Raw genomic sequence first — 13,177 nt, forward strand, 5'->3', positions numbered from 1 at the left:
AAACTGGTTATAAAACAACCCATAAACTGCCAAAGAAAAAAAAAAACTCAAATTACCCGAAAACAGAAATGAGATGCTCTACAAAATCATAATTTCATCATTCTTTCTTCAACTCAAGCAATTGGAACCACCTAGCCTGACCCATACAGTTCCACAGAAAATCCTCCCTCTTTAATGTTGAACATTTCAGTCCCAACCCGAAATGGAATTAACGCTCCATCTTTTCCCCTAGAAAGCAAAGCCACTAAAAGAAGTTGAATTCTTTACATATTACTATTGTTTATTTATTACTTATTTAGCAATTGATGAATATTGAATTCACTGTTTTAGCATTCTCTTGGTGCTATTTGTTATGTAAGGATAAGATGAAGAAAAAAAATGATGAAGTTATGCAGAAATTGATTCAAGAAGCACCAGATGGTACTCCACCAGATTCTCTACAAGTTCCATTGGATGATGAGTTTGGCATCATGGCTGAGAATCTTTGGGAGGAAGGGAAAATTTGTTAATGGTGTAGGTATTTTTCCTCGTATGAATATATCTGGTTATGTTTCTTCAATGCCTTCAAGTTCTGAGTTAACAAAGATGAAATCAAATAAAGCTTTTGTCAACTAGTTTCGTCAACTTGGAAAAGGAGAATAAAGAGTTGAAAAAGAAGAATGATATTCTCATATTACAAGTGAAAGCTCTTTTAGCAAAGAAGGGGCAAGCATCAACAACTCTATAGGTACTGATGATGATCTTTCAGATATCAAGGGTGCATATGCTGAAATAGAAGACCTTGGTACAGATGAGGACTGATTTATATTACAAAGTCTTACTGTTATCTAGTTTTAGTCATGCACATGGTAGAACTTTTTGGTTAGCTCCTCAGTGTCTTAGATTTCTCTTTTGTTAGCATCTCTACATGTATAGAGGAGTTGGTGCCCTTCATGATGAACTGCCATCGAGCTGAGATGGGACACCAAAATTTAGATTTTTTTTTTTTGGATTTTTATGTGAGTATATGAAATGCACAAGTACTTGATGTATGTGCCCAAGTAGTTTATTAATGAAAATGCAATGGCTAAATAGCCAAAATGATCTCTGAGATTTGCATAACTCCCATAACTCATCACTTTGGTCCCTAACATTTCAAATCAATCAAAGTGGTCTCTGAGATTTTCCACCATCCATCATTTTGGTCTTTCCGTTAAGTGTTCCGGAGCTCTTGGCCGGAAGTTTGGGCAATTTTCAAAGCTTCGTAACTCAATCGTTTCTTAACCAAATTCGACCCATAATATATCAAAATGAAGATAGGAAAGTGTAGAATAAGATTATACCTATTTGGAAGCCCAATGGTTGCCAGATATAGTCAGAAAATAGCCTCAAAGTTGACTGGTCTGAGGGAGAACTGGAAAACTCGCCAGAAACTGGGTAAACTTTAAACGTTCATAACTTCTTTAATACTAAATGAAATCAAGTTATTCAAAAATGCAAATCATACTTATTGACGAGACAAAGAGAATGGTACCTTTTTCGACGGCTAACTCGTCGTGGTTTGGCCAAAAAAGGGCTCGAAAGTGGCCATGGATAGCCACTTTCGAGCCATTTTCCGGCCAAACCACTGCTATTTAGCCATCTAAAAAGGTACCATTCTCTTCGTCTCGTCGAGAAGTATGATTTTTGTTTCTGAATCACTTGATTTCGTTGAGTATTGAAGAAGTTATGAACGTTTAAAGTTTACCCAGTTTCCGGCGAGTTTTCCAGTTTTCTCTCGGACCAGTCAACTTTGAGGTTATTTTCTAATCATCTATGGCAACCATTGAGCTTCCAAATAGATATAATCTTATTCTACACTTTCCTATCTTCATTTTGATATATTATGGGTCGAATTTGGTTAAGAAACGATTGAGTTACAAAGCTTTGAAAATTGCCCAAACTTTCGGCCAAGAGTTCCGGGACACTTAACGGAGTTTTTAACGGAAGGACCAAATGATGGATGGTGGACAATCTCAGGGACCACTTTGATTGATTTGAAATGTTAGGGACCAAAGGGATGAGTTATGCAAATCTCAAGGACCATTTTGGCTATTTACCCAAATGCAATTAACCAAAGCATTACCTTATATTTGACATGAATTGTAATTTCATTTTATAAACAGGGAATTGTAATTTCATATTATAAATAGGGAATAGTATAAGTCTGTCACATATATTTCCAAAATAGGTATTTTATTTATACATAAGTGACCCAGGCTACACCACATATGGAAGAAAAATGTGACGCTTTCAGCGTCACTTATCTATTTCATAAGTGACAAATTATATAGGTCACATAATTTATTCTTTTGTGAGGCCTTCTCCATCACAATCTCCTATTTTTGTTAATTTAAACCAGTATTAAGTGAAAAGGCAATGTCACATATACTAAAAATATGTGGCACTTTAAAAATTCGTCACGTATACTTTATGTGACGCGTTATAGGTGACGCTTGCAATGACACTGTAAAAGCATCATATTTGAGACGCTGTAAAAACATCACATATTATCAAATGTGATGCATTTTTATTTTCTGTGATGAATATCTGTCGTCACATAGGCCCTGTTTTCTTGTAGTGTAGGTGGAAATCAGTTAGGGTTTAAATTGATGTAAAAAGAAGGTCCCTGCTCACAAGAAATATATATGTTCTTTTACAGAAATCCCATATTACCACTCACCAGTAAAAGTAAAAGGTTCTTGTGCAATGGCGGAGCTTCAAAATTTTTATCAAGTGGGCTAGCTTAAATTTTTATATCTTTATAAATAAAGAAATTTGATACCGTATTTTTCATAGTATCATCTAGCTTAAAAAAAATTCACAGGGTGAGCCAAAAAAATTTGTAATTAAACAAATCCAAACTTGTACATGTACAAGAAGCAATGAGAAAAATGATTTAAGAAAAAAAATGTGGTTTGTAAACTGCATTATATAATTTTATATAGTTAAACCTAGAGAATTCAAATTAGTGACTAAATATATGGTGGGCTACATTCGAAAATCAATCAACATTACATGTAAAATTTTATTTTTCACCGGATGCACCTGGGCTACAACCCATGGCGGCTCTGTCAGTGTTCTCGTGTGAGTAGAAGCTCTTCTTTGGTTTTCTTCCATGGCTTCTTTAGGTGGGCAGTTCATCCTTATACCTTTAATTTGTTTCATCTTGAAGTAATGGTTATTGATTAACTTCTATCTAATTTTGATATATGTGATTAATGACTTGCTAATAAATTAGGGTTTTACTATATATGTGATCTAACACTCCAAAATTCAACCCACGAGGAAATCAAGATTATGATGAGTTCGCTACTTAGTTGTGACTAGCTGAGTGTGACGACATAGCCCTGGTGAGGGCGGATTATCCCGTTACAATAAATCTTAGACTGCTTTACAAATGTAGTTTTCCAACTTTTCGTTTTTCTTGTCTGATCAACTCTTCTTTTTTTGTGAGGCAATTGGTAAAGTAAAAATTGCCAACGATAACTCCAAAGGGTGTAACTCCCTGCACCTACAGTAGCATCTTCATCCTGGTACCAGGAACGAAGCAAGGGCTATGTTATAACTCATGAATTTTTAGGAAACTTGTTAGCTCTCGTTGAGAGACCTACTCTCCAGAGAATGCTTCCGTCTCTCTTTGATCGGACCAGCCTGTGAATGAACTCGTGGAGCTACTAACAGGAAAAGAGTTGCTTTTGTTTGACAAGCCAGAAGAAAGAAATTTGGCTACGTATTTTCTTTCTGGATCGAGACATGATCGCTCAGTACAACTTCTCGATGATTGTATGGTAAATGAGTCAAATGTTGAGCAGGTGAAGGAAGTTTCTTGGCTTGCAAAGAGGTGTATTGGATAGAAAAATGAGATGAGAGGCCAACCATGAAGGAAGTGGCAATGGAACATTGGTACTAGATGTTGAATTGTAATCTTGTCTTGGCCCAAGACAATTGATCCGGCCCATACACAAAGAAAGATTCATGCACATGCTAGATAGTTCTAGCAAATTCAAGTTGGTGGAATGCATGCATAAATATCTAAGGCTTTTTGTAAAAAGATCTAGAATCTTGTAAAATTGTGTGGTTGGTAAGCATTAGTTAGAAAGTTCTAGCAATGTCAAACTTGGCAAACCTTGCCTATAAATAGGTAAGGTTCTAAGCTATGTGATGTAACAACCAAGAGAGCAAGTAGTGAGAAGTGAGAGTGTCAAGTGAGAAGTGAGAAGAAGCAACAAAGCTTCTAAGAGTGTTTGAGTGTTTCCTCTTGTACTAAGTTTGTGAGTGAATAAAAATCTTGTGTAATACTTTGAGTATTCTTTCTTTCTATTGCCTATCAATTCCGCTGCATTACACTCTTCTTTGTGAGATAAACATCTCCAAAGTAGTTAATTCTTTTTAATTGGAGTATCAAAATGAAGGCCGTTTTGGAAGCACACGATGTATGGGAAGTCGTACAGAAAGGCTACATTGAGTCGGAAGATGAAGCTACTCTGTCCCAACCCCAAAATGAGAGTTTGAAAGATTCAAGAAAGAGAGAGAGACAAGAAGGCTCTCTACCTCATCTACCAAGCATTATATGACGATGGCTTTGAGAAGGTCTCGAGTGCAACCTCTGCTAAGCAAGCATGGGAGAAGCTTCAAACCTCTTACAAATGAGCCGAACAAGTGAAAAAGGTTCATCATCAAGTATTAAGATGTGAGTTCAAATCTCTCCAAATGAAAGGATTTGAGTCAATCTCTGATTATTTCTCAAGAGTCTTAGCAGTTTCCAATCAATTAAAAAGAAATGGGGAAAAGTTAGAAGATGTTAGAATTATGGAGAAGATACTACGCTTGTTGGACCCCAAGTTCGAGCACATTGTTGTGACGATTGAAGAAACTAAAAACTTGGAAGAAATTAGTATAGAGCAATTAATAGGTTCGCTACAAGCATATGAAGAGAAACATAAGAAGAGGCAAGGGAATGATGAGCAGCTCTTCAAGACGCATGTTCAGTTAAAGAAGAAAGAAGGAAGCTTTAACAATGAGAGAATCCAATATGAAAGAAGTCGTGGCCGAGGTCGCAAACGTGGGCGTGGACATGGACGTGGACGTGGTTGGAACTTCAACAACCATAGCAACTACAAAAGAGGAGGAAGCTCAACAAAAGGTCATGGAAGAGGACGTTCAAACTTGAGGTATGAAAAATCTCAAGTTCAATCCTACAATTGTCAAAAGTTTCGGCATTATGCTTGAGAATGTAGAGCTCCAAGCAACAGACCTGATAAGAAGGTCAATTATGTGAAAGAAGAGAGAGAAAAGAATGGCATTGTGCTACTAGCATGAAAGAACAATGATGGCAACTAAGACTATACATGGTACCTTGACATTGGCGCCAACAACCACATGTGCGGAAGAAGAAGCATGTTCGTAGAGCTCAATGAATCGGTGAGTGGCAACGTTTCTTTTGGAGACGAATCCAAAATGCTCGTAAAAGGAAAAGGTAACATCCTTATTCCCCTAAAAAATGGCAGTCACCAATTAATTTCAAATGTCTACTATCTGCCCAATACAAAAAGCAACATTTTGAGCTTGGGTCAACTTTTAGAAAAAGGTTATGATATTCATATGAAAAAATATAGCCTTTTTCTTAGAGATGACAAATGAAGATTAATTACCAAGGTGAAAATCTCAAAGAATAGGATGTTTCCAATGAATATTAAAAACGATGTTGCAAAGTGTCTCAAGATATGTTACAAAGACATATCCTGGCTTTGGCATCTTCGTTTTGGGCATCTTAACTTTAGGGGACTAAAGTTATTATCCAAGAATGAGATGGTGAGAGGCTTACCGTGCATCAGCCACTCTAATCAAGTTTGTGAAGAATGTTTACTAGGGAAATGGTTCAGGAAAAGCTTTCCAAAGGAGTCAACCACAAGAGCCTAGAAGTCACTCGAGCTTATTCATACCGATGTGTGCGGTCCAATAAAACCAAGCTCTTTCGGTAAAAATAATTATTTCCTTCTCTTCATTGATGATTTTTCAAGGAAAACATGGGTATATTTCTTGAAGCAGAAATCAGAGGCATTTGGAGCATTCAAGAACTTCAAAGCCGCTGTAGAAAAAGAAAGTGGCTGCAAGATCAAAGCCATGAGATCTGATCGAGGAGGAGAAATCACTTTGAAGGAATTTCAAGAATTTTGTGAAGCCAATGGAATTCGTCGACCTTTGACAGTTCCAAGATCCCCTCAACAAAATGGTGTGGTGGAAAGAAAAAATTCAACTATCCTCGACATGGCTCGAAGTATGCTCAAAAGAAAGAGATTGCCTAAATAGTTGTGGGTAGAAGTTGTAGAATGTGTTGCCTACCTATCGAATAGGTCTCCAAAAAGAAGTGTGTGGGGAAAGACTCCGCAAGAAGCATGGAGTGGAAGAAATGACACGCCCTGATCTCGATATTCCACGAACACCAGGATAGGCACGTGCTGACCGACACCCGAGGGTGACGAAAGCCATTTATTGAATGCAAATGTTGAGAATAAGGAATAAATAATGTTTATAAATGTAAAAGAATAAAGAATATGCATTTAAAGAACGTGTTCAGAGCACACATCTAATCTAGAACACTAAAAGAATTAATATAATGTACAAATGAGTGGGTCCTACACCAAGAGGACTCGAAGATGCCGATGCGGAAGTGCCTGGATGCCGGGATTGTATGCCTCGATTCTATGTTCTGAAGGGGGCGCAAAACAAACATGAGTGGACCAAGTTAATATATATATATATAATAAAACAGTTATCAACATACTAACCTCAGGTTTTATGAAAACACATATATATCATGATAAACATAGGTTTTCCGAAACCTAGCATGTCGTACAATGTCTCAAATCATAACTCATATATAATAATCACTAGTGAATGTCTGATAACTCCCAGGCCCCATGCCGGCTCCCCGTCTCTAAGCAGACAGTCAGAGGAAAATACACTTCAGGCCCCATGCCGGCTCCCTGTCCCTGTGCTACTAGCCAGAGGAAACACATTCCAGGCTTTATGCCAACACCAAATAGTCGCTTGGGATGGACCAGAATCTATCCCTACGTCCCGTAGCGGAAAGGACCACTAGGTAAGTACAAAACCATTAAACATATATATATTGAAAAGCAACTTCATAGTATAAAGTCATCCATCATCTATACTATAAAGAGGTGTTCGAAACATGTTCTAAATATCATATCGTCATCCATCGGATATTCTATAAGAACATGGGTTATAGGAAAAATAGTAATAATTCAAACTAGCCTCAGTAAGCATGTTATCTCAAATCGTTTCATAAAACGTAATCATTAAATCATGTCTTTCATTTATGCATTTCTATTATAAAAACATGCATTTTAGAAGGGGTCATCTCACAGTACTTCACCGCCGAAGAATCACGCAGCTAGCGAAGACAGAAACACCACTATAATTGCCCCTAAGCACATAAAGAGTCCAATTAATAAAACTATATAATAGCAATTGAATTTGGGAAAACGGACATTGGAAACGGATTCAAAACATCGAATTACCCTAAAAAGGTTCCCGGATAAATTTCGTAAAAGTCAATAGAATATTCCACATAAAGGGTTTGGGCCGGCTAGGGTATAGGGTTTTGGTCTCAAAGAGCTTTGGGGTTTAATAATTAAAAAGGGTATGGGTTTAAAGGATTTAATGGCTAATGAGCTTAAGGCCCTAACAGAAATGGCCCAAGACCTTTGGGTTTTAAAACAAAAAAACAAAATAAATTAAACTAAAAAGGGTTTGAAAGGTATTGGACTTGAAAGCCCGGCCCAATTGTTTTGGGTTTGAAATAAAATAAATAGAAACAAAATAAAATAAAAGGGGTTGGGTTGGGTTTAAGCACGGCTCAAAGGGCTTGGTTCGAATGGGTTTAGGCCCGAAGGCCTTGGTTTCTTGGTCTAGCCAGAGAGGAAGGCCGGAATTCGGCCGGAAACTAGGTAAGATTCAAATGGGTATAACTTCTTCAATACTCAATGACATTGGGTGAAACAAAAAGGAAAGTTGTAGTACACAGCAAGACGAAGAGATTGATACCTTGCACGGCTGCCAACTCACCATGGTTTGGCCGGAAATTGCCTCGAAAATGATGAAATCCTCGCCGGAAATCTGGGAAAGCTCCCCGAATTGTTTCTCACTACAAACCTTCACCAAAGTACCTAAAATGAGTCCTAACTAGAGTTTGATCGATCTAAGGAAGATTAGAGAGAGTCCCAAAGCTTACCAAGGTTGAGGGTTCACCGATGAGTCCTAGCTAAAGTTTGATCGATCTAAGGAAAATTAGAGAGAGTCCCGAAGCTTACCAAGGTTAAGGGTTCACCGGAGGAGGGAGTTGTTCTCTGAGCTTACGGTTTCGAATGTTTATATTCGTTCTTTCCTCTGTTGAGATGGTGACTTGGTGCATCCATGAAAGTGTGTATGGGTGTGTGTGTGTACGTTTGTATGTATGGGTGTCGATCGGGAAAGAGCCTGAGAGAGAGGTGAGCTCAAGAGGGAGAGTTAAGGGAGAGTGAGGGAGAATAGAGAAGAGAAAGAGAAAGACTTTTCAGAAAAATAAAAGAAAATGGAAAGGGAACCGGGGGACAAAACAGGGGTGGGCCCCTTGGGCACACCATTTAAGACCCAAAAACAATTTTAAAAGGAAGATAATCTCAAACATAGTGAAAATACAATTTAAATTAGGGGTGGGATGTAACAATCTACCCCCTTAAAAGAATTTCGTCCCCGAAATTTAAGTTCACTTACTAAACTGAAATACTCGAAAATAGGAAGAAGAATATATGTATAAAGAGAAATCAAGTCAGAGTGGGTGCATTAAAGAAAATATACCACATTGTCGCGAGCGGGTTGCAAAATCCTCTATCATGCCTCCAAGCTCTTACTTTCTTCCCCATCATTATAAAAGTAGAAAACACACTTTATAAAGATATAAAGTCGAAAACGCATATTGACGTAAGGTCAAAAATAGGTACGCAAGATACTACAGCGTCAAAAATAGATATGTACTAACATATAGGTTGAAAATTCTAGCTGAACTTAAAAACTGAAAACAGAAACACTTCCCCTAAAACATTTGTAACGGCAAAAACAAATAATTAAAGTAAAGGAAGTTAAAATACTTATACTGAAAACCAAGACTGAAAAATGAGAAAGGGCCTCGCCCAAGAATTCGTAACCTCATGTACTCCAAGGATAGATGTGTCTTTGGATCGAGTCCCAATAATAACAAATCCAAAACTGTATCAGCTGCCGTAGACGGATCTTTCTGGTCACTTGCTCAATGAACCCAACAAATAAGTTTTCAATACCACAGTCGGTCGCCCGCGATATCGATCACACATTTGTTGTCTCAATAAACAAGCAGTAATTTCTTGAGGGTGCACAATTTCTTATAATGTATTTTTGACCTTCCGAATATCAGTTCACATTACTCATCTGCCAACCAATGTTGCCTATAGAAAACTTTCACACCATGTCGCAAAAAGTGTCGTACCCCACCAAACAAAATAAGAACTATCGTCGTAACAACTTCATCCAACACCAAGCACACCATCATATTCACCTTTCTTCTTCCAAATGTGACCAACTACTCCAAAATTTGCCAACAGAGAATCCATTTTAAAACTGTACCTTGAGATTCAAGAAAAGCGGCTACCATGTTAGTAGCATACCCAAAAGCTCAAGCCAAGTAAGCAGAAAACTAGAACTCATCTTCCTCAACAAGCAATATCTCTAGGGAGCTATTGTAGTACTCAATCCACCTCTCCATTTTTGCTTAGTTGCAGATTTCTAGTCAAATAAGGTCAATGTTAGAAGAAAGAAGAAGGACTCTCAAGTGATCAACCTAAAAATCCCATAAGAGCACACACCATTCAAGAGAAGTTTAAAGATCTTCTGATTCTCGCCTTGACAGCGCTGTGGTGCCATTCTAGAGTGCACCAAACAGATCTGCTATAAGTGTTTCAACATCCACATACTCACAACAATAAGGTTCAGAAGTGAAGCAGTGGAAAGATGTGTTGAGAGGAACACATATCGTTGGAAAAGAAATGATGTGATGCCTATGAATTATAGTAAGATAGTGATACAATCTGTTGACCTTTTGTACTAAAACCTTCATCCAACTCTTACTAAATGATCGCACAAACCTCACGCTCATGTGCTCTCGAACCGAAGGATTCTGATGTAAGGTAGTGGAAAGCTGCGTTGAGGCGAACACGTCACATCATCGAAAAGGTTTACTAGAGTACGATATGATGGTTATGAATTGTAGCAAGACAATGAGTGGTGACCATTCAATTCAGGGTGAAGATAGTGATGCAATATGTTGTTTTCCTGCATTACAATCTTCATCAATCTTTTACCACAAGACGGCTCCAACCTCACACCCACGTGGAACTATTTCTGGTAAACCTAGCAAGCTTGTAAAAATATGATGCTCCTAACGTTCCTGTCTGAATCGATGAGAATTGGGTGCACACTTCCGCCGAATCGATCGATTGTGAATTCCTCATTGATTAAGCGAGAAACCATGTCGAGAATGCAAGAAGAACACTTAAGATTTTGAGGGTCAAAATAAGTCCATTAAATCTAAAGTACAAGGTATCTAATTGAGTAAGAAATCATGTCGAGAACAAACTTTTTTTTTATTTATTATTTTTTAATTTTTTTACACCCTTCGTGTAATGTTCCGACATGATCCAGTTCACATTGAGAAACAAACAAGCAAAGGAAGGTAAAGATGTAGAAATAGAAGTCACTGTTTCTGATTATTCGGTTAAACATCATCGTAAGGTTGACTGGTTTCTTAGCAAAAAGGAAACAGGTCTAAGCTCAAGAATAGTTAAGAACAGTTAATAAGATTTGACAAGGCCAAAGACATTTCGAAATTCAAAATACTTTGTGCAAGCTGTTTCAAAGTTCAAAAATTAAACATAGAACCTCTGAATCAGTAGAATGACGAAGAAGAAAGATACAAAGCAGCCTGCAAATGCATGCAGTGGCACGATTGGTTACCTTAAAGTGATGCTCTTGAGCAAACCAAAGCTCAATGAGTCCAGGGAAATTTAGAGCAATTTCGATCTTCATACAATGATGAATATGGTGGAGTCTCAAGCCATTACACTGAAAATTACAAGGCTGAACAGCCAGTGGACAAGAGCACTGGTTAGTTAGGCTACAAGCAAAAGGCTAAGTTCACCTCTACTGAAAAGTACATGGACACTAAGCTAGGGTTACCATCGAGTACCAGACCCAGGTGAAGTTTAAGGAGTCTGTTTATCTAAACAAGATTGGATCTTCATCATCCAAGTCCAACTACCACAACAACAAGAATCGCAACTCCATTTTGGGAAATTAATGAGAATATCGTCCGTTACTGAGAAGTTTCCCAAGAAAAGTATATAAATTAAACGAAGTCAACACTCGAAGAATTTGATGTGCGTTGACGGTCAAAGGTTAGTGAACTTGACTTCATTGTTGGAGTAAGCAAGAAGTTTATTGATAGAACAATCGTCGAGAATTGCTCTAAAGATCCACACTAATTTCTTCAGTGGTAATGAATCTGAGAACATTGATTTGCTCCCACCAAAAACCACTTACTAACCGTCGTCAAAACTAGCATTTACTCGTTTTATCCCAACACACACTTCGAATGTTTCTAGTAGTTGTCACTGAGATATGACTCTGCCCGCCATTCCTGGGAAACGCATGTTGAAGAGTGATATCACCATTTCAGAACTCCAGTTGGTCTTAACCAATTCGTACCGCCAAGATTTTTCTGTTTCCCAAGATTTCGATGTAGAGCCAACTCCGCCGGCAATTCCTAGGGAACGCATGTTGCAGAGTGGCATCGCCATTTCGGATCTACAACTGGTCTTAACCAGACTTCCGCAAACTGATATTTCTAAAACATGTCGCTTCCAAGTAACACCGACTCTGCTCGCCATTCCTAGGGAATGCACATCGCAGAATATTGTCCTATGTGGAAAGTCGTCTAACAAATCAAACACGTCACCGATGAAGCACAATCCCAACACGAATTCTTGTATTTCAACCAGAATATGACAATTCAAATAGAGAAAGTTTTGTACAATTGCGCTGAATGACACCAAATCCGAAAGTCGGGACACCCAAATGATGCCATGACCGACACATTACGAGAATATAAGAGAATCTTAAGTATGATCTGAACAAACCAGGCTCTGATACCAATCTAACACGCCCTGATCCCGATATTCCTCGCCGACCAGGATAGGCACGTGCTCGCCGACACTCGAGGGTGACGAAATCCATTTATTGAATGCAAATGATAAGAATAAGGAATAAATAAGGTTTATAAACGTAAAAGAATAAAGAATATGCATTTAAGGAACGTGTTCAGAGTACACATCTAATCTAGAACACTAAAAGAATTAATATAAAAATTGAATGAACAAAGGAATGGGTCCTACACCAAGAGGACTCGAAGATGCCGATGAGGAAGTGCCTAGATGCCGGGATTGTATGCCTCGATTCTATGTCCTGAAAAGGATGCAAAACAAACATGAGTGGACCAAGTTGATATATATATATATATATATATATATATATATATATATATATATATAATAAAACAGTTATCAACATACTAACCCCCAAGTTTTATGAAAACACATATATATCATGATAAACATAGGTTTTCTGAAACCTAGCATGCCGTGCAATGTCTCAAATCATAACTCATATATAATAATCACTAGTGAATGTCCGATAACCCCCAGGCCCCATGCTGGCTCCCCATCTCTGAGCAGACAGTCAAAGGAAAATACAATTCAAGCCCCATGCCGGCTCCCCGTCCCTGTGCTAATAGCTAGAGGAAACACACTCCAAGCCCTATGCCAACACCAAACTGTCGCTCAAGACGGACCAGAATCTATCCCTACGTCCCGTAGCGGAAATGACCACTAGGTAAGTACAAAACCATTGAACATATATATATTGAAAAACAACTTCATAGTATAAAGTCATCCATCATCTATACTATAAAGAGGTGTTCGAAACATGTTCTAAATATTATATCGTCATCCATCGGATATTCTATAAGAACATGGGTTATAGGAAAAATAGTAATAATTCAAACTAG

This window comes from Malus domestica, chromosome 08 (genome assembly GCF_042453785.1).
Source record: "Malus domestica chromosome 08, GDT2T_hap1".
NCBI classification, from domain to species: Eukaryota; Viridiplantae; Streptophyta; class Magnoliopsida; order Rosales; family Rosaceae; genus Malus; species Malus domestica.